We start from the raw sequence: 25994 nt of genomic DNA, 5'->3' as shown, positions 1-25994 counted from the left end.
GGCCCGCTGTACACCCCACACAGAAATCTCAACTATGAGGGAGGATTCTTATGGTAATGAGTGAAACGGGCTCTGGTTCTGAAAATAATGGTGAAACCACAGTGGAATAATACCTAAAAGAACATTTTCTGGATAGTCTCTCGTACCAGCTATTGGAAATGCCACGTTTCCTGGGCCTCGGCATGTTTCTGTCTGTGAAAACTATGCTATGCTTCAGGTTGCAGAGACCAACCTTATGACAATTATGGTGAAAAGTGCTACGGAAAAATACCAAATAGGTCTCAACCTAGCGCTTATTTCAAAAGCGGTGCCACACACCTCCTTGGAAGATCCAGTTACTTTGGCCTAGCCTTCCATTAGTCTGGAGAAGGAATCGCCATTCCTAGCTGATGAAGCAAATGATTCTGAAAGGAATGGTGAAAAGTGCCGATCCTGTTTCAGTCTTTAGACTGAAACAGGATCTGCACTATTCACCTGTCACACAAAGGCGCACTTCTCATGTCTGGTGCTAGTCCAACAAACCCAGGACTGACAGAGGCCCTGCAATTTCCACTCCAGAAAATTATCTCATCTCCAAAGAAGGATTCTGAGGCTATCGGTTGAAAAATGCTCCCGGTCTTGAAACAGTGGTGAAAGGACGATGAAATAATACTGAAAACAATCCTATCTCCAAAGACTCTGGTGCCAGGTATGGGAAATGCCAAGTTATCTGGGCCTAAGGGGAGTTTTTTCTGCGAAAAGCATCATAGGCTTAAGGATGCAGAGACCAACCTTATCACTATTGCTGTCCAAAACGCCATGGAAATGGCAAATAATTTCCAACATACTGGTGATTTCAAAAGTGTCAGGATGAAATCTGAAGCACCATCCACGCTTTGCCCATCTCACGCAAATATGCACTTACCAACTATGGAGGTAATCAAATCAAACACAGGGCTGGCAGAAGGCCCGCCCTTACACCCCACACAGAAATCTCAACTATGAGGGAGGATTCTTATGGTAATGCGTGAAACCGGCTCTGGTTCTGAAAATAATGGTGAAACCACAGTGGAATAATACGTAAAAGAACACTTTCTTGATAGTCTCTAGTACCCACTATTTGAAATACCAAGTTTATTGGGCCTCAGCATGTTTCTGTCTGTGAAAACTATCCTATGCTTCAGCATGCAGAGACCAACCTTATGACAATTATGGTGAAAAGTGCTACGGAAAAATACCAAATAGTTCTCAACTTAGCGCTTATTTCAAAAGCGGTGCCACACACCTCTTGGGAAGATCCAGTTACTTTGGCCTAGCCTTCCATTGGTCTGGAGAAGGAATCGCCATTCCTAGCTGATGAAGCAAATGATTCTGAAAGGAACGGTGAAAAGTGCGGATCCTGTTTCAGTCTTTAGACTGAAACAGGATCCGCACTATTCACCTGTCACACACAGGCGCACTTCTCATGTCTGGTGCTAGTCCAACAAACCCAGGACTGACAGAGGCCCTGCAATTGCCACCCCAGAAAATTATCTCATCTCCAAAGAAGGATTATTAGGCTAACGGTTGAAAAGTGCTCCCGATCTTGAAACAGTTTTGAAAGGACAATGAAATAATCCTGAAAACAATCCTATCCCCAAATACTCTGGTGCCAGGTATGGGAAATACCAAGTTTTCTGGGACTAAGGGGAGTTTTTTCTGCGAAAAGCATCATAGGCTTGAGGATGCAGAGACCAACCGTATCACTATTGATGTGCAAGACGCCATGGAAATGGCAAATAATTACCAACATACTGCTGATTTCAAAAGTGTCAGGATGAATCCTGAAGCGGGATCCACACTTTTCCCATCTCACGAAAATATGCCCTTACCAACTATGGAGGTAATCAAATCAAACACAGGGCTGACAGAAAGGCCCGCTGTACACCCCACTCAGAAATCTCAACTAGGAGTGTGGATTCTTATGGTAATGCGTGAAACCGGCTCTGGTTCTGAAAATAATGGTGAAACCACAGTGGAATAATACTTAAAAGAACACTTTCTCGATAGTCTCTCGTACCAGCTATTGGAAATGCCACATTTCCTGGGCCTCAGCATGTTTCTGTCTGTGAAAACTATCCTATGCTTCAGGATGCAGAGACCAACCTTATGACAATTATGGTCAAAAGTGCTACGGAAAAATACCAAATAGGTCTCAAGCTAGCGCTTATTTCAAAAGCGGTGCCACACACCTCTTGGGAAGATCCAGTTACTTTGGCCTAGCCTTCCATTGGTCTGGAGAAGGAATCGCCATTCCTAGCTGAAGAAGCAAATGATTATGAAAGGAACGGTGAAAAGTGCGGATCCTGTTTCAGTCTTTAGACTGAAACAGGATCCGCACTATTCACCTGTCACACAAAGGCGCACTTCTCATGTCTGGTGCTAGTCCAACAAACCCAGGACTGACAGACGCCCTGCAATTGCCACCCCAGAAAATTATCTCATCTCCAAAGAAGGATCCTGAGGCTAACGGTTGAAAAATGCTCCCGATCTTGAAACAGTGGTGAAAGAACGATGAAATAATCCTGAAAACAATCCTATCTCCAAAGACTCTGGTGCCAGGTATGGGAAATACCAAGTTATCTGGGCCTAAGTGGAGTTTTTTCTGCGAAAAGCATCATAGGCTTAAGGATGCAGAGACCAACCTTATCACTATTGCTGTGCAAAACGCCATGGAAATGGCAAATAATTACCAACATACTGCTGATTTCAAAAGTGTCAGGATGAAATCTGAAGCACCATCCACGCTTTGCCCATCTCACGAAAATATGCACTTACCAACTATGGAGATAATCAAATCAAACACAGGACTGGCAGAAGGCCCGCCCTTACACCCCACACAGAAATCTCAACTGTGAGGGAGGATTCTTATGGTAATGCGAGAAACCAGCTCTGGTTCTGAAAATAATGGTGAAACCACAGTGGAATAATACTTAAAAGAACACTTTCTTGATAGTCTCTAGTACCCACTGTTTGAAATGCCAAGTTTATTGGGCCTCAGCATGTTTCTGTCTGTGAAAACTATCCTATGCTTCAGCATGCAGAGACCAACCTTATGACAATTATGGTGAAAAGTGGTACGGAAAAATGCCAAATAGTTCTCAACTTAGCGCTTATTTCAAAAGCGGTGCCACACACCTCTTGGGAAGATCCGGTTACTTTGGCCTAGCCTTCCATTGGTCTGGAGAAGGAATCGCCATTCCTAGCTGATGAAGCAAATGATTCTGAAAGGAACGTGAAAAGTGCGGATCCTGGATCCTGTTTCAGTCTTTAGACTGAAACAGGATCCGCACTATTCACCTGTCACACAGTGGCGCACTTCTCATTTCTGGAGCTAGTCCAACAAACCCAGCACTGACAGAGGCCCTGCAATTGCCACCCCAGAAAATTATCTCATCTCCAAAGAAGGATTCTTAGGCTAACGGTTGAAAAGTGCTCCCGGTCTTGAAACAGTGGTGAAAGGACGATGAAATAATCCTGAAAACAATCCTATCTCCGAAGACTCAGGTGCCAGGTATGGGAAATACCAAGTTATCTGGGCCTAAGGGTAGTTTTTTCTGCGAAAAGCATCATAGGCTTGAGGATGCAGAGAACAACATTATCACTATTGCTGTGCAAAACGCCATAGAAATGGCAAATAATTACCAACATACTGCTGATTTCAAAAGTGTCAGGATGAATCCTGAAGCGGGATCCACACTTTTCCCATCTCACGAAAATATGCCCTTACCAACTCTGGAGGTAAACAAATCAAACACAGGGCTGACAGAAGGCCCGCTGTACACCCCACACAGAAATCTCAACTAGGAGGGTGGATTCTTATGCTAATGAGTGAAACCAGCTCTGGTTCTGAAAATAATGGTGAAAGCACAGTGGAATAATACCTAAAAGAACACTTTCTTGATAGTCTCTCGTACCAGCTATTGGAAATGCCACGTTTCCTGGGCTTCAGCATGTTTCTGTCTGTGAAAACTATCCTATGCTTCAGGATGCAGAGACCAACCTTATGACAATTATGGTGAAAAGTGCTACGGAAAAATACCAAATAGGTCTCAAGCTAGCGCTTATTTCAAAAGCGGTGCCACACACCTCTTGGGAAGATCCAGTTACTTTGGCCTAGCCTTCCATTGGTCTGGAGAAGGAATCGCCATTCCTAGCTGATGAAGCAAATGATTCTGAAAGGAACGGTGAAAAGTGCGGATCCTGTTTCAGTCTTTAGACTGAAACAGGAGCCGCACTATTCACCTGTCACACAAAGGCGCACTTCTCATGTCTGGTGCTAGTCCAACAAACCCAGGACTGACAGAGGCCCTGCAATTGCCACCCCAGAAAATTATCTCATCTCCTAAGAAGGATTCTGAGGCTAACGGTTGAAAAGTGCTCCCGATCTTGAAACAGTGGTGAAAGGACGATGAAATAATCCTGAAAACAATCCTATCTCCAAAGACTCTGGTGCCAGGTATGGGAAATACCAAGTTTTCTGGGCCTCAGGGGAGTTTTTTCTGCGAAAAGCATCATAGGCTTGAGGATGCAGAGACCAACCTTATCACTATTGCTGTGCAAAACGCCATGGAAATGGCAAATAATTACCAACATACTGCTGATTTCAAAAGTGTCAGGATGAATCCTGAAGCGGGATCCACACTTCTCCCATCTCACGAAAATATGCCCTTACCAACTCCGGAGGTAAACAAATCAAACACAGGGCTGACAGTAGGCCCGCTGTACACCCGACACAGAAATCTCAACCAGGAGGGTGGATTCTTATGCTAATGAGTGAAACCGGCTCTGGTTCTGAAAATAATGGTGAAACCACAGTGGAATAATACCTAAAAGAACATTTTCTTGATAGTTTCTCGTACCAGCTATTGGAAATGCCACGTTTCCTGGGCCTCAGCATGTTTCTGTCTGTGAAAACTATCCTATGCTTCAGGATGCAGAGACCAACCTTATGACAATTATGGTGAAAAGTGCTACGGAAAAATACCAAATAGGTCTCAAGCTAGCGCTTATTTCAAAAGCCGTGCCACACACCTCTTGGGAAGATCCAGTTACTTTGGCCTAGCCTTCCATTGGTCTGGAGAAGGAATCGCCATTCCTAGCTGATGAAGCAAATGATTCTGAAAGGAACGGTGAAAAGTGCGGATCCTGTTTCAGTCTTTAGACTGAAACAGGATCCGCACTATTAACCTGTCACACAAAGGCGCACTTCTCATGTCTGGTGCTAGTCCAACAAACCCAGGACTGACAGAGGCCCTGCAATTGCCACCCCAGAAAATTATCTCATCTCCAAAGAAGGAGTCTGAGGCTAATGGTTGAAAAATGCTCCCGATCTTGAAACAGTGGTCAAAGGACGATGAAATAATACTGAAAACAATCCTATCTACAAAGACTCTGGTGCCAGGTATGGGAAATACCAAGTTATCTGGGCCTAAGGGTAGTTTTTTCTGCGAAAAGCATCATAGGCTTAAGGATGCAGAGACCAACCTTATCACTATTGCTGTGCAAAACGCCATGGAAATGGCAAATAAATACCAACATACTGGTGATTTCAAAAGTGTCAGGATGAAATCTGAAGCACCATCCACGCCTTGCCCATCTCACGCAAATATGCATTTACCAACTATGGAGGTAATCAAATCAAACACAGGGCTTGCAGAAGGCCCGCCCTTACACCCCACACAGAAATCTCAACTATGAGGGAGGATTCTTATGGTAATGCGTGAAACCTCCTCAGGTTCTGAAAATAATGGTGAAACCACACTGGAATAATACTTCAAAGAACACTTTCTTTATAGTCTCTGGTACCAACTATTGGAAATGCCAAGTGTACTGGTCCTCAGCACGCTTTTGTCTGTGAAAACTCTCATATGCTTAACGATGCAGAGACCAACCTTATGACAATTATGGTGAAAAGTGGTTCGGCAAAATGCCAAATAGTTCTTGTCCTAGTTGTTATTTCAAAAGTTGTGCCACACACCTCTTGGAAAGATCGAGTTACTTTGGCCTAGCCTTCCATTGGTCTGGAGAAGGAATCGCCGTTCCTAACTGATGAATCAAATGATTCTGAAAGGAATGGTGAAAAGTGCGGATCCTGTTTTAGTCTTTAGACTTAAACACGATCCGCACTATTCACCTCTCACACAAATTCGCACTTCTCATGGCTGGCGCTAGTCCAACATACCCAGGACTGACAAAGGCCCTGCACTTGCCACCGCAGAAAAATATCTCATCTCCAAAGAAGGATTCTTACGCTAACCGTTGAAAAGTGCTCCCGATCTTGAAACAGTGGTGAAAGGATGGTGAAATAATACTGAAAACAATCCTATCTTCCAAGGCTCTGGTGCCAGGTATGGGAAATACCAAGTTACCTGGGCCTCATCAGAGTTTTCTATGCGGAAAGCATCACAGGCTTCAGGATGCAGAGGCCGACCTTATGACTATTACGGTGCAAAACGCTATGGAAATGGCAAATAATTCCCAACATACTGGTGATTTCAAAAGTGTCAGGATGAAATCTGAAGCACGACCCTCACTTTTCCAATCTCACGAAAATAGGCACTTACCAACTCTGGAGGTAAACATATCAAACACAGGGCTGAAGGAAGATCTGCACTTACACCCCACCCAGAAATCTCAACTATCAGGAGTGATTCTTATGCTAATGTGTGAAACTTGCTCAGATTCTGAAAATAATGGTGAAACCACAGTGGAATAATACTTAAAAGAACACTTTCTTTCTAGTCTCTACTACCAAGTATTGGAAATGTCAAGTTTACAGGGCCTCAAGACGCTTTTCTCTGTGAAAAGTCTCCTATGGTTAAGGATGCAGAGACCAACCTTATGACAACTACGGTGGAAAGTGCTTCGGAATAATACCAAATAGTTCTCGTCCCAGCCGTTATTTCAAAAGTTGTGCCACACACCTTTTGGAAAGATCGAGTTACTTTGGTCTAGCCTTCCATTGGTCTTGAGAAGGAATCGCCATTCCTAGCTGATGAAGCAAATGATTCTGAAAGGAACGGTGAAAAGTGTGGAACCTGTTTCAATCTTTAGACTAAAACAGAATCCGCACTATTCCCCTCTCACACAAAGGTGCACTTCTCATGTCTGGCGCCAGTCCAACAAACCCAGGACTGACAGAGGGCCTGCCCTTGTCACCCCAGAAAATTATCTCATCTCCAAAGAAGGATTCTTACGCTAACGGTTGAAAACGGCTCCTGTTCTAGAAACAGTGGTGAAAGGATGGTGAAATAATACTGAAAACAATCCTATCTTCCACGGCTCCGGTGCTAGGTGCGGGGAATACCAATTTACCTGGGCTTCAACAGAGTTTTCTCTCCGAAAAGCATCACAGGCTTCAGGATGCAGAGACTGACCTCATGACTATTATGGTGCAAAACGCTATGGAAATGGCAAATAATTACCAACATACTGGTGATTTAAAAAGTGTCAGGATGAAATCTGAAGCACGATGCACACTTTTCCCATCTCACGCAAATATGCACTAACCAACTCTGGAAGTAAACAAATCAAACACAGGGCTGAAGGAAGCCCTGCACTTCCACCCCACCCAGAAATCTCAGGTAGGAGGAAAGATTCTTATGCTGATGCGTGAAACCTGCTCAGGTTCTCAAAATAATGGTGAAATCACAGTGGATTAATACTTAAAAGAACACATAGTTTATAATCTCTAGTACGCACTATTGAAAATGCCAAGTTTACTGGGCCTCAGCATGCTTTTGTCTGTGAAAACTCTCGTATGTTTAAGAATGCAGAGACCAACCTTATGACAATTAAGGTGAAAAGGTCTACGGAAAAATACCAAACAGTTCTGCACCTAGCGGTTATTTGAAAAGTTGTGCCACACACCTCTTGGAAAGATCGAGTTTACTTTGGCCTAGCCTTCGATTTGTCTGGAGTAGGATTCGCCATTCCTATCTGATGAATCAAATGATTCTGAAAGGAACGGTGAAAAGTGCGGCTCCTGTTTCAGTCTTTAGACTGAAGCAGGATCCGCACTACTCACCTGTCACACAAAGGTGCACTTCTCATGTCTGGCGCTAGCCCAACAAACCCAGTACTGACAGGGGCCCTGCACTTGCCACCCCTAAAAAATATCTCATCTCCAAAGAAGAATTCTTATGCTAATGGTTGAAAAGGGCTCCCGTTCTTGAAAGAGTTTTGAAAGGATGGTGAAATAATCCTGATAACAATCCTATCTTCCAAGGCTCTGGTGCCAGGTATGGGAAATACCAAGTTACCTGGGCCTCAGCAGAGTTTTCTCTGTGAAAAGCATCATACGCTTCATGATGCAGAGACCGACCTCAGGACTATTACGGTGCAAAACGCTATGGAAATGGCAAATAATTACCAACATACTGGTGATTTCAAAAGTGTCAGGATGAAATCTGAAGCACGATGCACACTTTTCCCATCTCACGCAAATATGCACTTACCAACTCTGGAGGTAAACAAATCCAACACAGGGCTGAAGGAAGACCCGCACGTACACCCCACCCGAAAATCTCAACTACAAGGAAGGATTCCTGTGCTAATGCATGAAACCTGCTCAGGTTCTGAAAATAATGCTGAGACCACAGTGGAATAATTCTTAAAAGAACACTTTCTTTTTAATCTCTTGTACCAACTATTGGAAATGCCACGTTTACTGGGTCTCAGCATGTTTTTGTCTGTGAAAACTATCCTATGCTTAAGGATGCAGAGACAAACCTTAGGACATTTATGGTGAAAGGTGCTACGGAAAAATACCAAATAGTTCTCAACCCAGCGGTTATTTCAAAAGCGGTGCCACACACCTCTTGGAAAGATCGAGTTACTTTGGCCTAGCCTTCCATTGGTCTGGAGAAGAAATCGCCATTCCTAGCTGATGAAGCAAATGATTCTGAAAGGAACGGTGAAAAGTGCGGATCCTGTTTTAGTCTTTAGACTGAAACAGGATCCACACTATTCACCTGTCACACAAAGGCGCACTTCTCATGTCTGGCGCTAGTCCAACAAACCCAGGACTGACAGAGGCCCAGCACTTGCCACCCCAGAAAAATGTCTCATCTCCAAAGAATGATTCTTAGGCTAAAGGTTGAAAAGTGCTCGAGTTCTCGTAACAGTGGTGAAAGGATGGTGAAATAATACTGAAAACAATCGTATCTCCAAAGGCTCTGGTGCCAGGTATGGGAAATACCAAGTCAGCTGGGCCTTAGTAGTGTTTTCTCTGCAAAAAGCATCATAGGCTTAAGGATGCAGAGACCAACCTTATCACTGTTACGGTGCAAAACGAGATGGAAATGGCAAATAATTACCAACATACTCGTGATTTCAAAAGTGACAGGATGAAATCTCAAGCAGGATCCACACTTTTCCCATCAAATGCAAATATGCACTTACCAACTCTGGAGGTAAACAAATGAAACACAAGGGTGACAGAAGCCCTGCACTTACACCCAGCAGAGAAATCTCAACCAGGAGGGAGGATTCTTATGCTAATGCATTAAACCTGCTCTGATTCTGAAAATAATGGTGAAATCACAGTGGAATAACACTTGAAAAACTCTTTCTTGATACTCTCTAGCAGCAACTATTGGAAATGCCAAGTTTACTGGGCCTCAGCATGCTTTTGTCTGTGAAAACTTTCATATGCTTAAGGATTCAGAGACCAACCTTATGAGAATTACGGTGAAAAGTGCTACGGAAAAATACCCAATAGTTCTCAACCTAGCGGTTATTTCAAAAGTTGTGCCACACACCTCTTGGAAAGATCGAGTTACTTTGGCCTAGCCTTCCATTGGCCTGGAAAAGGAATTCGTATTCCTAGCTGATGAAGCAAATGATTCTGATCCGCACTATTCACCCCTCACACAAAGACGCACTTCTCATGTCTGGTGCTAGTCCAGCAAACCCAGGACTGTCAGAGGCCCTGCCCTTGGCACCCCAGAAAAATATCTCATCTCCAAAGAAGCATTCCTAGGCTAATGGTTGAAAAGTGCTTCTGTTCTTGAAACACTGGTGAAAGGATGGTGAAATAATAGTGAAAACAATCGTATCTCCAAAGGCTCTGGTGCCAGGTATGGGAAATACCAAGTTACCTGGGCCTCAGTAGAGTTTTCTCTGTGAAAAACATCATAGGTTTCATGATGCAGAGACCAACCTTATCACTATTACGGTGCCAAACGCGATGGGAATGGCAAATAATTACCAACATACCGGTTATTTAAAAAGTGTCAGTATGAAATCTGAAGCACGACCCACACTTTTCCCATCTCATGCAAATAGGCACTTACCAACTCTGGAGTTAAATCAAACACAGGGCTGACAGAAGCCCTGCACTTACACCCCACACAGAAATCTCAACTAGGAAGAAGGATTCTTATGCTAATGCGAGAAAGCTGCTCTGGTTCTGGAAATAATGGTGAAACCATAGTGGAATAATACTTAAAAGAACACTTTCTTTATAGTCTCTAGTGCCAACTATTGGAAATGCCAAGTTTACTTGGCCTCAGCATGCTTTTGTCTTGAAAACTATCGTGTGCTTGAGGATGCAGAGACCAACCTTATGACACTTATGATGAAAAGTGCTACCAAAAAATACCAGGTAGTTCTCAACCTAGCGGTTATTTCATAAGTTGTGCCACACACCTCTTGGGAAGATCTAGTTACTTTGGCCTAGCCTTCCATTGGTCTGGAGAAGGAATCGCCATTCCTAGCTGATGAAGCAAATGATTCTGAAAGGAACGGTAAAAAGTGCGGATCCTTTTTCAGATTTTTTTTTTTTATTCCTGGACTGCCTAGACTCATGATGAAGAAGGACTTGCATCCTGACGCCCCATGAGGCCCTGTGACAGCGGTGGGCCTGGTCGCCATTCCCAGCAGCGCACAGGTCTCGAGTGGCACTCCCTCCCATTGTCCGACTCTCTCAGTGGCCCAGGCAGTCGGAAGTTCCCCAGGGAACTGTTGGGCCTAAGAATACTGAGTCAGAGAAATGCCCCCTGTGTTTCTGGAGACAAGATTTGATTTCAGAAGTCACATAAGGCTTTGCCTTAAAGAAAAAATAAATGTGTTGGTTCAAAAGCTGCCTGGTCTCAGGAGGGCGTCTCCTTGGTCGGTAAAAGCTGCACTGCAAAGAGACAGCTGTAAACTGGGCCTATGGTTCTCATCTGTTTTCAAAACAAGGCCGGCCTCTTCCTAGAGCCATGGGTTTCTGGAGCTGGCAAAGACCCCCGGAGATGAGAGCTGATCAGAGAGATATGCTAATGCCCAAGCGGGGCCCAGAAGGAGCCATATGGTTAAAGTAATTAACACAAAGCACAGCTCATGTTGACTTATGAAATCATCTCTGTCTCCAAGAACACAATCACTGGAGCCAAGATGTCTCTGGTTTTTGCTAAAGTAATAGCCTTATCAGAAAACTTAGAAGTTTGATTTTACAACTACTTTGATTTTAGAAGGAGATTTTACAACTCATTGTTCCCCTAGTTAGAGTTAGTTAAAGGATCTGTACTTGCCTTTTAGAAGACTTTGACCCTAAAGCAAACTGCCTGTTAGTATGTGAATTCCGTTGCCCTTGGCAACGGGAGCCTGTACCTACCCTATAAAATACCTGTGTGGATATTCAGTTTTGGAGATATTTCTAGCGGGAGGAAATATCCCCATCCGGATACCCTGCTTTTATCTATTTTCATAAACCTTTACTTTATAAACTATATCTTTGGCTCTCTGTATTATTATTATTATTTCTGTTTCCTACTATTTTTTTCATCCTTTGCGATGACTCCTGCCTGAGAGAGCTGATCTGAAGAAAAAACCTCTTTGCTGGGAGCGTAGCTAACTCCCTGCAAACTGGCGTGGTCAACTTAGAGACCTGATCCAAAGAAAGAGACCTGAGAGAGCTGATCTGAAGAAAAAACCTCTTTGCTGGGAGCGTAGCTAACTCCCTGCAAACTGGCGTGGTCAACTTAGAGACCTGATCCAAAGAAAGAGACAAAATCCCTTTGCGGGGAGCCTAGCTAACTCCCCGCAGGGAACCAGCCACATCTACCCTTCTGCAGGGCTTACTCATATGCTTAGTGAATCTCGCTTGCTCGCAGGCAAATGTATTTGACCCCTCAGATCCTCTTGTGAAGTCAACTTGTACCTCAGTTATATTAGCAGAGAAAACTGAGAGCTCTGTGCAGACCCTAATTCAGGTGTAAGGTTTGGTGCTCGCACATTTGAGCTGTGTTTCCCAAAGTGTGCTCTGTGAAAGCCTAGTTCTGCGGGAGATTAATAGGACCCAGGTGGAAATAGTATTGGGGGCTGAAACTAGTTCAGGAGACACCAGGTGAGGTGAATGTGAATTGTTTCTTGGCTGCAGGACTTCTCAGTGCCTTTATGCTGATGTGCATTGGGAATCTCCAAGGCAGGAAGGGCGATGAACTACAGTTTCTCCAAACTGACCTTATCCTAAAGCCATTCCTCAGTGGGAGGTCTGGGGGCATTACTACTCTGCTGAACACAGTTAGGGAAATGCTGGTCTAGAATAGTAGAAACCACAGTGCTCTCAGGTCTCTGCACACGGGGCCGTACCATGTAATGTCAAGAGGCTTTGGGGAGTCGGGGAGGTAAGGCCCAAGGTCTCCCCTGCAGTTGTGGGGCTCTGCTCACCCTCCTGGGCAGTGTATTCACTGTCAATGATCCTAGCCAAACCGATGTCAGCGATTTTGCAACACAAGGTCTCAGACACCAGGATGTTGGCTGCCCATAGGTCGTGGTGGATAGAATTCATGTGCTCATGTACGCCATCCCTTCGGCGATCTGGGCTGACATGTCGATCAGTCTCGGGAGGGACAGTCTGCCACCGTCGTCTGTCTTCAGGAAGTCCAGCAGGCACCCTCTGGCCATGTACTCGATGACAATATAGACGGGCTCCTTGGTGACCACGGCGTAGAGCCGGACCTGCCTCTCGTGCTGCAGAGTCTTCATCAGGATGGCCTCACCCAGGAAGGCTTCCGGAGACATCCTTCCCTCATTCAAGGTCTGGATGGCCACCTTTACATTGTTTCTGTAGTACCCCATCCAGACTTCGCCAAACTGCCCCGATCCGAGTTTCCTGACCAGCCTGAGACACTGCCGCGGGATCTCCCACTCGTCCTGGGCCCAAGGGTTTTGAGGAGCGAGGCTCACGCAGGGCACGGTCAGCCTCTGGCACAAAGCATCCCCTTTCTTGCAGTAGTGCTGCACCAGGGCCTGGAGCGAGGGGAAGGTGGCCCGGAGGGAGATGTAGTAGCCCCCTTTTTCCAGGAGGCAATCTTATAGTGCTTGACTATTTCCCCCTGGGCAGTGACATCCTTCACAGACAGGGAGAAGGCACCTATGCTGGTTTCACTCTCTCTAATGAGAAAGGAGCCGGCCTCTCACACAAAGGTGCACTTCTCATGTCTGGGGCTAGTCCAACAAACCCAGGACTGTCAGAGGCCCTGCACTTGCCACCCCAGAAAAATATCTCATCTCCAAAGAAGGATTCCTAGTCTAATGGTTGAAAAGTGCTCCCGTTCTTGAAACAGTGGTGAAAGGATGGTGAAATAATACTGAAAGCAATCGTATCTCCAAAGGCTCTGGTGCCAGGTATGGGAAATACCAAGTTACCTGGGCCTCAGTAGAGTTTTCCCTGGGAAAAACATCATAGGCTTCAGGATGCAGACACCAACCTTATCACTATTACGGTGCCAAACGCGATGGGAATGGCAAATATTTACCAACATACTGGTTATTTAAAATGTGTCAGTATGAAATCTGAAGCACGACCCACACTTTTCCCATCTCACGCAAATATGCACTTACCAACTCTGGAGGTAAACAAATCAAACACAGGGCTGACAGAAGCCCCGCACTTACACCCCACACAGAAATCTCAACCAGGAAGAAGGATTCTTATGCTAATGCATTAAACCTGCTCTGATTCTGAAAATAATGGTGAAATCACAGTGGAATAACACTTGAAAAACTCTTTCTTGATACTCTCTAGCAGCAACTATTGGAAATGCCAAGTTTACTGGGCCTCAGCACGCTTTTGTCTGTGAAAACTATCGTATGCTTAAGGATGCAGAGACCAACCTTATGAGAATTACGGTGAAAAGTGCTACGGAAAAATACCCAATAGTTCTCAACCTAGCGGTTATTTCAAAAGTTGTGCCACACACCTCTTGGAAAGATCGAGTTACTTTGGCCTAGCCTTCCATTGGCCTGGAGAAGGAATTCGTATTCCTAGCTGATGAAGCAAATGATTCTGATCCGCACTATTCACCCCTCACACAAAGGTGCACTTCTCATGTCTGGGGCTAGTCCAACAAACCCAGGACTGTCAGAGGCCCTGCACTTGCCACCCCAGAAAAATATCTCATCTCCAAAGAAGGATTCCTATGCTAATGGTTGAAAAGTGCTCCCATTCTTGAAACAGTGGTGAAAGTATGGTGAAATAATACTGAAAGCAATCGTATCTCCAAAGGCTCTGGTGCCAGGTATGGGAAATACCAAGTTACCTGGGCCTCAGTAGAGTTTTCCCTGGGAAAAACATCATAGGCTTCAGGATGCAGAGACCAACCTTATCACTATTACGGTGCCAAACGCGATGGGAATGGCAAATAATTACCAACATACTGGTTATTTAAAATGTGTCAGTATGAAATCTGAAGCACGACCCACACTTTTCCCATCTCACGCAAATATGCACTTACCAACTCTGGAGGTAAACAAATCAAACACAGGGCTGACAGAAGCCCTGCACTTACACCCCACACAGAAATCTCAACTAGGAAGAAGGATTCTTATGCTAATGCGAGAAACCTGCTCTGGTTCTGAAAATAATGGTTAAACCACAGTTTAATAATACTTAAAAGAACACTTTCTTTATAGTCTCTAGTACCAACTATTGGAAATGCCAAGTTTACTGGGCCTCAGCATACTTTTGTCTGTGAAAACTCTCATATGCTTGAGGATGCAGAGACCAACCTTTTGACAATTATCTTGAAAAGTGCTACGAAAAAATACCAAATAGTTCCTCAACCTAGTGGTTATTTCAAAAGTTGTGCCACACACCTCTTGGAAAGATCGAGTTACTTTGGCCTAGCCTTCCATTGGTCTAGAGAAGGAATCGCCATTCCTAGCTGATGAATCAAATGATTCTGAAAGGAACGGTGAAAAATGCCAATCGTGTTTCAGTCTTTAGACTGAAACAGGTTCCACACTATTCACCTCTCAGGCAAAGGCGCACTTCTTATGTCTGGCGGTAGTCCAATCAAACCCAGGACTGACAGAGGCCGTTTGCTTGCCACCCCAGAAAAATATTGCATCTCCAAAGAAGGATTCTTATGCTTATTAGAGCCAGATTCCCTGGGCCCTGGGAACAGAATGGCAGAGTCCAAGGCTGCAAAAGGCAAAGGAGTTTTTTGGCTGGCTTGAGCCAGTGTCCAAGTCTCTGAGCACCAACGCAGTGGTCTCTTTATGAACTAGAACCCAGCCCTGGGGTAAAAACTAAGCTTTTATGCCTTTCAGTAGGTTACTTAGCTATGCACACCATTCCCCCTCCCCCTTTAGTTCATTTGCTCCTTCAAGGGTGGCTTGATCTAATTGTCTCCTGATTGGTTTGCTCCAAGGTGCTCCACGTCCCAATACTTTCCCAGCTCTTTTGCAGAGTCACTGGGCGGGAAGAGGAGGACCTGTCCCGGGAACTTGTGACTTAGGCCCACCCATCTTGGGGAAACCAAAACTTAGGTTTGTGTGAGGAGATTCAGCCTGTCAAGGAGTCACTCCTGCTCCCCCTTCTGCCCTTCATTCCCCCCTTTTTCTTGTTCCTATGAGCACTCTTGCTCGTACATGGGGTCTCCTCCTTTTCTCATTTTTAGACTTTGGTACTGTCTTGTTTTTCCCCCAGCACTGTATTAAGTCCCGTAGCACCTGAGATGGGAGAAACTCTTACTTTAAACTCTATTATAGTGCCAAATATTGGGCGCTGATAGAGAAATATTTCCCAGGATAGTCCCAAGACCCACCGTCTGTCCCGATTTTTTTTATCTGTGAATCTTACACGTATTAGGTTACAGTCAGAGGTATTCCTGGTTTGTGAGTATGGCCGGACAAAAGACACTTTGATAAAAAAAAAAAAGAGGCGGTACCTGCCATTTTCATTCTCCGTCATTGGTTGTCACACACTTCCAGTCTGCACAGCAGACAGACCTGACTCCCCCACACTTGCATCTCATTACCCCGGATTTATACCTTGGACATGCATAAAACCCATTTCTATTCATGGATACTCTCCGTTCCCTCATACCACTGCCACCTCCCCCATATGAGTTATTATTCCACCAGTCCCGCCCCGGTCCCGTGAATTCTTGGTCTTGGGGAATCGGGGCTATTGTGCCATTTTATCCATACCCAATCTCTCGGCTGGTAGGGGTGCCCGTCAACCTCTTTTTCCTCCTGTCGGGTGGCCTGATAAAAGGCTTGGAGGGCAGGCCAGATCTGGCTTTGAACTCGTTGCAGGGCCTGTACAGCCTGCAGCACTTCTTTTAGGGTTTTCAGGCAGAGCCCTAGAGATCATTTTTGGTATTACAGGTGGAGGAGCACCCTATACAATCTCAAAGGGGGTTTGGCCTAAATGATAGGGGTGTTCCGGGCTCGGAACAGGGTGAAGGGAAGGAGGGTCACCCAGTCTCCGCCAGTCTCCAGGACCAATTTAGTCAAAGTCTCCTTCAGGGTTTTGTTCATTCTTACTACCTGCCCTGAGCTCTGGGGATTATATGCACAATGCAATTTCCAATTTGCCCCTAGAGCCAGGCTAGCCCCTGACTAACCTGACTTGTGAAGGCTGGCCCATTGTCAGACCCTATGCTCTCCAGCAGCCGGCACCTGGGAACTATTTCCTCTAATATTTTCTTTGCCACTATTAAAGCAGTTTCTCCTTTAGTAGGAAAAGCCTCTACCCACCCTGAGAAGGTATCTATCATGACCAGTAAATATTTCTACCCATATTTCCCTGGTCTTATCTCTGTAAAATCTATTTCCCAAAATAATCCTGGTTGCCTCCCCCTTTCCCTGGTACCTGTATGGGTCCCTCTGATCCTCCCCGGCTGCATAACCTGGCAGACACGGCAGTTTTTGACAATGTCTTCTGCTGTTTTCTCTTGTGATTTGAATCTGAGTTGTGCTGTGGCCAGCAGCTGTAACATCTTCTTCTTGCCAAGATGCGTTGTCCGGTGCAAGTGCCCTAGTAGGTGGTTCCCCAAGGTCTCAGGGACTATCAGGCGATGTTCTCCGTCTTGGAACCAGCCGTCCTTGTTTGGCATCGCCTGCAGTTTTTCTGTAGCCCACTTTATGTCCGTGCTGGAATAGTCCGGTTGGGGGGGCATCTTCCCCATTCCAGGGGGCGGCAAGCTCAGATGCAGAACATCGGTTAGTACCGGTCCCTCCGCAGCCCTTCTTTGCCTCAGCGTCCGCGGCCCGGTTGCCCCTGGCCTCAAGGGAGTCCCCCCTCTGGTGCCCCGGGGTATGGACTACAGCCACTGCCTTGGGTAGCAGGATGGCTTCTAGTAGTTGGAGTATCTCTGGCTTGTGCTTAATCTCTTTGCCTTCAGCTGTAATGAAGCCCCTTTCTCTATAGAGGGCTCCATGTATATGCACTGTCCCGAAGGCATAGCAGCTGTCAGTATACACTGTCAGCCTCTTCCCCTGGGCCCGGCGAAGGGCTTCTGTCAATGCGACCAGTTCAGCCTTCTGGGCCGAGGTCCCCTGTGGAAGGCACGTGGCCCAGATAAGCCTGCCTTGCTCATCTACTATGGCCGCCCCTGCATACCTGTGTCTGTCCTGGACGAAGCTGCTCCTATCCGTGAACGAGGTCAGGTCACTGTTTGCGAGGGGGCGGTCTTGCAGGTCACTCCAGGCCATCTGGGTCTCGGCCAGGATCTCAAGGCAGCTATGTTCAGGTGTTGCCGGCTCAGCATCTTGGCAGAAGCGTAGCTGGGTTCAGGATGGCAGGAGTCCGGGACTCGATGAGAGGAGCATCCAACAGGAGTCCCTGGTAGTGAGTCAACCTCGCGTTTGTAATCCATCGCCCTGGTGGCTGTCTCAGGATCCCCTCTATGGCGTGAGGGGTGGTAATTTGCAGATGCTGTCCCAGGGTGAGCTTGTTGGCATCTTTGACCAGCAAAGCAGTAGCTGCGACGATCCGCAGGCACGCCAGCCATCCTGCCGCCACTGGATCTAGCATTCTGGACAGGTATGCCACCGGCCGCCTCCAAGGTCCCAGCATCTGCCTGAGCACCCCCTGTGTCTATCAGGAAACTGACTGGGCTCCCCTCTATATTTAAGGTTACCCTGGGCTCGGGGAGAGGGTCCGAACCCCATCTTCCCTATTTACTATCTTCTTCTTGCCCCACTAGTAAGACTCTCTTAAGCAATGTTCTCCTTTCTGCCCCCCCTTTTTTCTTGAGACATTCTCTAGCCCAATGTCTCTGCTTTTTGTAGTGTGCACACTGATCCTTGCCTAGCCTCTCTCTCCGAGGTTGTTTTCGGCCATTTGCCCCTAAACTGACCCCCTTCCATGGCTGCAAGTAGGATCTTGGCCATCTCCTTATTTGCCTTACGCACCTCACCCACCTGGAACTTCCTATCTTCCTGTCTTATTCTTTCTAACTTCTCTTCCAGCATCTCCCTATTGTTATAGACTTTTTCTGCCACTTCCAGCAGGTCTCTCAGAGTTTTCTCACTTAACCTGTCTATTTTCTGCACCTTACACCTAATGTCAGGGGCTGCCTGGTTAACAAAAGCCATTATTACTGTCGCCTTGCTCTCTTCTGCAGTAGGATCTATGGGAGTGTACTGTCTGAAAGCCTCCATAATCCTCTCTAGATAAGCCGCTGGACTCTCCTCAGGCCCCTGTCGAACATCCCCTACCTTAGCCAAATTGGTCGGCTTTCGTGCCGCCGCCCGGAGACTGGCCATTAAAGTCTGGCGGTAGACCCGGAGACGCTCCCTACCTTGAGCCTCATTGTAGTCCCAGGGGGGTCATTCGAGTGGAAACGCTTGGTCTGTGATCCCTGGGTTAGCGGTGGGTCTGCCATCATATCCTGGAACCAGTTTTTGTGCTTCCCCCTCTATTCTTTCCCTCTCTTCAGTGGTGAAGAGAACTTTTAGCAGTTGCTGACAATCGTCCCAGGTGGGCTCTTTTGTAACTAGGGCTTTTGTCTTCTTCCTTGATGCTGGCAGGAGGGTCTTTAGCCAAGGTGGCGGATCCTGGACCAAGTCCTGCCAGACTATAATATAGGGGGCTTGGTCCGGATGGCCGTGATGACCAAAGACTACCCCTTTTATTTTTTCAATAAGCTCAGCATCAAATGCCCCTTCCCGTTGCCATCCCACCCCAAAGGTCGGCCACTCCGCCTCGCACAGGGTGATGAATTTCTTTTTCTTTACTTTTAGGGAAAGGCTGTGCACCCTTTCCTTAACATCCTTAAAATGGCCCACAATAATGGACAGGGGAGTTGATGGTGTCTGTCCCATGTCTGCGCAGCACTCCTGCAAGGAAACAGACACCTTTAGTTGGTCTGCTTTGGTGCCATCAGCTGATCTGGCGTCACCGGTGAGTTCCTGCTGCCCACTCTTGTTGCCCACTGGTTTTTCTGGTTCCTTGCACAAAATGGGCAGCAGGTCTTGGCCTTGGTCAGACCCTGTTTTAGTTTTATTTCTTTCCACAGTGGGGCCTCAGAGGATGCCCTGTCCTCCTGAGTCACGTGAGGAGAAAAAGGGTTATTAATCAAAAGGGGGCAATGAAAACGTTCAAAAGACACCACATGACACAAAGCCACTAGAAAGGGGGGACAGTTTGCAGCCACAAAAAGAGTCCCACCAAGAGCCAGTAGAGAAGTGTGAAGGCAGCCTTCTTTAGAGGTCCCCAGGATTGAGGGGTCACAGCGTACAAGCCAATACCAAGCAGTAGCGCCAACAGGGAAGGGAGCCCCCAAAGAACAATCTGTAACCAGGAGATTGTAAATCCAGAGATAGAGAGGGCCATAGAAAAAGGAGAAGCTATTGGGCTGTTCCACTCAGCAGCACCTCGGCTCAGCAGACTCACTCACGAACCTCATTCACCATTAGTCACACTTACAGACACTCACACAGTAGGCATTTAATACCAATCACACGCGTGACCTAAGAGTCCGGACTCGTTTCTTGGTCTTTTTCTCATAAATTGGCCAATATCACTCAAGAGAAATCCACAAAGGCACAAACAGACAATACTAGACCGGTCCTATGCTAACCATCTAAAACTCAGACAAATGGAAGCAGAATTTCCACCGAGCGGCCCCGGACTTAACCCCTTGGGGTGCCTGCCACCCGTTGGAAAATGCTTTCTGCCCAGCGGCCCCGGACTTATCCCCTCTCGGGGTACCTCCCGCTGGTTGGAAAACAAAAGACAAACAAAGAAGCAACAAACAACAGAGATTTTAGCCAGTTACCGTTTGGATTCCTCGTCAAACGGATCTACTTGGTTTCGCTTTCTCAGAGAATAGATAGAGGAGTTGTCTGAGTCTGTCCCATGCTCACAAAGGAAATGGGGGAGGGAGTTTCTCTCAGGTGTCCGCCTGGCTGCGTCCCTCGCCGGAACTTAGGAGCATCTTGGCTAAGGTGTACCCGTATAAAGCCCGGGCCCGGTCCCTCCTTTTTAGGGGAGTGAATCATCGTTATGCCGTATGACGTCGCCACAGAAATGCAGGTTAGGACCCACTCAGATTCTGTAGCCGCAGCCGTGGAACCTCATACAGTCACGCTTCATTCACTCAATCAGACAGACAGACTTTACCTCTCTTTCTTTTACTTTCTTTTTTTTTCTACGTCAGCTGCACCATTTCTGAATTTCCGCCCAGTGGCCCCCACTCGGGGTTGTGTCCCACTGCTTGGAAAAACCCTTTTCAGACGGACCTTACCGGCCAACACCAACAACCTATCAGGGGGGCGAGGGATGTCTCCCTTCGCTCCCGACCAGCGGCTTTCCAACAGCGCATCCGCCGAGGCCTTTTGCTGGTCACGGTATGGATCCTGCATCATACGGAATTTCTTACTGCCTCAGACCTAGCTGGCTGACAGACTTCCGCCCAGCGTCCCCCTCTCGTGGTTGCGTCCCACTGGCTGGAACACAGAAGACAGACAAAGAAACAACAAACAACAGACAAGGGGGTGACAGACATCTCCTGTCACTCCCGACCGGCGACCCACCAGTGCGTCCGCCTAAGTCTTCTGCCGGTCATTTCCCAGGGCCCAGTTACCTACACCGTATGGATTTTCAGCGCTTCAAATCCTCCTCGGATCCGGATTCTGTTCCGGGGGTTTTGGGATCCCGGACGAGCCCAAAAATGTTAGAGCCGGATTCCCTCGGCCGCGGGAACAAAATGGCAGAGTCCAAGGCTGCAAAAGGCAAAGGAGTTTATTGGCTGGCTCGAGCCAGGGTCCAAGTCCCAGAGCACCAACGCAGTGGTCTCTTTACAAACTAGGACCCCGCCCTGGGGTAAAAACTAAGCTTTTATGCCTTTTAGTAGGTTACCTACGCTGTGCACACCATTCACCCTCCCCCCTTAGTTCATTTGCTCCTTCAAAGGTGGCTTCATCAAGTTCTCCCCTGATTGGTTGGCTCCAAGGTGCTCCATGTCCTAATACTTTTCCCAGCTGTTTTGCAGAGTCACTGGGCGGGAAGAGGAGGACCCGTCTCGGGAACTCGTGACTTAGGCCCACCCATCTTGGGGAAACCAAAACTTAGGCCTGTGTGAGGAGATTCAGCCTGTGAAGGAGTCATTCCTCCTCCCCCTTCTGCCTTTCATGCTAAAGGGTGAAAACTGCTCCCGTCCTTGAAATAATGGTGAAAGGATGGTGAAATAATACTGAAAACAATGGTTTCTGCAAAGGCTCTAGTACCAAGTATGAGAAATACCAAGGAACCTGGACCTCAGGAGAGTTTTCTCTTCGAAAAACATCCTAGGCTGAAGGATGCAGAGACCAACCTTATCACTATTATTGTGAAAAATGCTATCAAAAATGGAAAATAATTATCAACATACTGGTTATTTAAAAAGTGACAGGCTAAAATCTGAAAGAGGATGGGCACTTTCATGTCTCACCCAAATGTGCACTTCTCATCTCTGGAGATAATCAAATCAAAGCCAGGACTGACAGAGGCCCTGAACTTAGAGCCCACACAGAAATCTCAACTACAAGGGAGGATTCTTATGCTAATGGGTGAAAATTGCTCCCCTTCTTACAATAATAGTTTAACAATGCTGGAATAATACTTAAAAGACTGATTTCTTCAAAGGCTCTAGTAGCAAGTATTGAAAATGCCAAGGTACCTGGGCCTCAGCATAGTTTTGTCTACGAAACCACCTTAGGTTTCAGGATGCAGAGACCAACGTTATCACAATTATGGTGAATACAGCTATAAAAAATGGCAAATAATTGCCGACCTACTGGTTATTCCAAAAGTTCTGCCACACACCTCTTGGAAAAATCCAGTTACCTGGGCTGAGCCTTAGATTAGTCTGGAGAACCAGTCGTGATACCCAGCTGATGAATCAAATGATTCTGAAAGGAACGGTGAAAAGTGCGGATCCTGTTTCAGTCTTTAGACTGAAACAGGATCCGCACTATTCACCTCTCACACAAAGGCGCACTTCTCATGTCTGGTGCTAGTCCAACAAACCCAGGACCGACAGAGGCCCTGCACTTGCCACCCCAGAAAAATATCTCTTCTCCAAAGAAGGATTCTTACACTAACGGTTGAAAAGGGCTCCCGTTCTTGAAACAGTGGTGAAAGAATGGTGAAATAATACTGAAGACAATCCTATCTTCCAAGGCTCTGGTGCCAGGTATGGGAAATACCAGGTTACCTGGGCCTCAGCAGAGTTTTCTCTGCGAAAAGCATCATAGGCTTCAGGATGCGGAGACCGAGCTCATGACTATTACAGTGCAAAACACTATGGAAATGGCAAATAATTATCAACATACTGGTGATTTCAAATGTGTCAGGATGAAATCTGAAGCACGGTGTGCACTATTCCCATCTCACGCAAATTTGCGCTTACCAAATCTGGAGGTAAACAAATCAAACACAGGGCTGACAGAAGCCACGCACTTACACCCCACCCAGAAATCTCAACTACCAGGAAGGATTCTTATGCTAATGCATGAAAGCTGCTCAGGTTCTGAAAATAATGGTGAAACCACACTGGAATAATACTTAAAAGAACACTTTCTTTATAGTCTCTAGTACCAACTACTGGAAATGCCAAGTTTACTGGGCATCAGCATGCTTTTGTCTGTGAAAACTATCAGATGCTTAAGGATGCAGAGACCAACCTTATGACAATTACAGTGAAAAGTGCTACAGAAAAATACCAAATAGTTCTCCACCTAGCCGTTATTTCAAAAGTTCTGCCACACACCTCTTGGAAAGATCGGGTTACTTTGGCCTAGCCTTCCATTGGTCTGGAGAAGGAATCGCCATTCCTAGCTGATGAAGCAAATGATTCTGAAAGGAACCGTGAAAAGTGCGGATCCTGTTTCACTCTTTAGACTCAAACAGGATCCGCACTATTCACCTCTCACACAAAGGCGCATTTCTCATGTCTGGTGCTAGTCCAACAAACCCAGGACTGACAGAGGCCCTGCACTTGCCACCCCAGAAAACTATCTCATATCCAAAGAAGGATTCTTACGCTAACGGTGGAAAAGGGCTCCCGTTCTTGAAACAGTGGTGAAAGGATGGTGAAATAATACTGAAAACAATCCTATTGTAAAGGGCTCCGGTGCCAGGCATGGGAAATACAAAGTTACCTGGGCCTCAGCAGAGTTGTCTCTGCGAAACGCATCATAGGCTTCAGGATGCAGAGACTGACCTCATGAATATTACGGTGCAAAATGGTATGGAAATGGCAAATAATTACCAACATACTGGAGATTTCAAAAGTGTCAGGATGAAACCAGAAGCAGGATCCACACTTTTCCCATCTCACGCAAATATGCTCTTACCTACTCTGGAGGTAATCAAATCAAACACAGGGCTGGCAGAAGGCCCGCCCTTACACCGCACACAGAAATCTCAACTACAAGGGAGGATTCTTATGCTAATGCGTGAAACTGGCTCTGGTTCTGAAAATAATGGTGAAACCACAGTGGAATAATACTTAAAAGAACACTTTCTTGATAGTCTCTAGTACCCAGTATTGGAAATGCCAGGTTTACTGGGCCTCAGCATGTTTCTGTCTGTGAAAACTATCCTATGCTTCAGGATGCAGAGACCAACCTTATGACAATTATGGTGAAAAGTGCTACGGAAAAATACCAAATAGTTCTCAACCTAGCGCTTATGTTCAAAAGCGGTGCCACACACCTCTTGGGAAGATCCAGTTACTTTGGCCTAGCCTTCCATTGGTCTGGAGAAGGAATCGCCATTCCTAGCTGATGAAGCAAATGATTCTGAAAGGAACGGTGAAAAGTGCTGATCCTGTTTCAGTCTTTAGACTGAAACAGGATCCGCACTATTCACCTGGCACACAAAGGCGCACTTCTCATGTCTGGTGCTAGTCCAACAAACCCACGACCGACAGAGGCCCTGCAATTGCCACCCCAGAAAATTATCTCATCTCCAAAGAAGGATTCTGAGGCTAACGGTTGAAAAGTGCTCCCGATCTTGAAACAGTGGTGAAAGGATGATGAAATAATACTGAAAACAATCCTATCTCCAAAGACACTGGTGCCAGGTATGGGAAATACCAAGTTAGCTGGGCCTCAGTACAGTTTTCTCTGTGAAAAGCATCATAGGCTTCAGTATGCAGAGACCAATCTCATCACTATTACGGTGGAAAACGCGATGAAAATGGCAAATAATTACCGACATACTGGTGATTTCAAAATTGTCAGGACGAATCCTGAAGCGAGATCCACACTTTTCCGGTCTGAAGCAAATATGCCCTTACCAACTCTGGAGGTAAACAAATCAAACACAGGGCTGACAGAAGGCCCGCCCTTACAAACAACACAGAAATCTCAACTATGAGACAGGATTCTTATGCTAATGCGTGAAACTGGCTCTGGTTCTGAAAATAATGGTGAAACCACAGTGGAATAATACATAAAAGAACACTTTCTTGATAGTCTCTAGTACCAACTATTGGAAATGCCAAGTTTTCTGGGCCTCAGCATGTTTCTGTCTGTGAAAACTATCCTATGCTTCAGGATGCTGAGACCAACATTGTGACAATTATGGTGAAAAGTGGTACGGAAAAATACCAAATAGTTCTCAACCTAGAGCTTATTTCAAAAGTGGTGCCACACACCTCTTGGGAAGATCCAGTTACTTTGGCCTAGCCTTCCATTAGTCTGGAGAAGGAATCGCCATTCCTAGCTGATGAAACAAATGATTCTGAAAGGAACGGTGAATAGTGCGGATCCTGTTTCAGGCTTTAGACTGAAACAGGATCCTCACTATTCACCTGTCACACAAAGGCGCACTTCTCAAGTCTGCTGCTAGTCCAACAAACCCAGGACTGACAGAGGCCCTGCCCTTGCCACTCCAGAAAATTATCTCATCTCCAAAGAACGATTCCTAGGCTAACGGTTGAAAAGTGCTCCCCTTCTTGAAACAGTGGTGAAAGGACGGTGAAATAATACTGAAAACAATCGTAGCTCCAAAGTCTCTGGTGCCCGCTGTGGGAAATAGCAAGATATCTTGGTTTCAGTAGAGTTTTCTCTGCGAAAAGCATCATGGGCTTAAGGATGCAGAGAAAAACGTTATCACTATTAGGGTGCAAAACGCGATGGAATTGGCAAATAATTACCAGCATACTGGTGATTTCAAAAGTGTCAGGATGAATCCTGAAGCGGGATCCACACTTTTCCAATCTCACGCAAATATGCCCTTACCAACTCCGCAGGTAAACAAA

General features: G+C 46.2%; 1 pseudogene; it reads right to left on the bottom strand.

Annotated features, from left to right (window-relative positions):
* Window positions 1-16194, bottom strand: part of LOC123640526 — a 70013-nt pseudogene extending 53819 nt beyond the window's left edge.
* Between the last annotated feature and the right edge of the window lie 9800 nt (window positions 16195-25994).

This window comes from Lemur catta, chromosome 6 (assembly GCF_020740605.2).
Source record: "Lemur catta isolate mLemCat1 chromosome 6, mLemCat1.pri, whole genome shotgun sequence".
Classification (NCBI taxonomy): domain Eukaryota; kingdom Metazoa; phylum Chordata; class Mammalia; order Primates; family Lemuridae; genus Lemur; species Lemur catta.
Note: the sequence above shows the minus strand (reverse complement) of the source record. Positions and strands in the feature narration are given on the sequence as shown.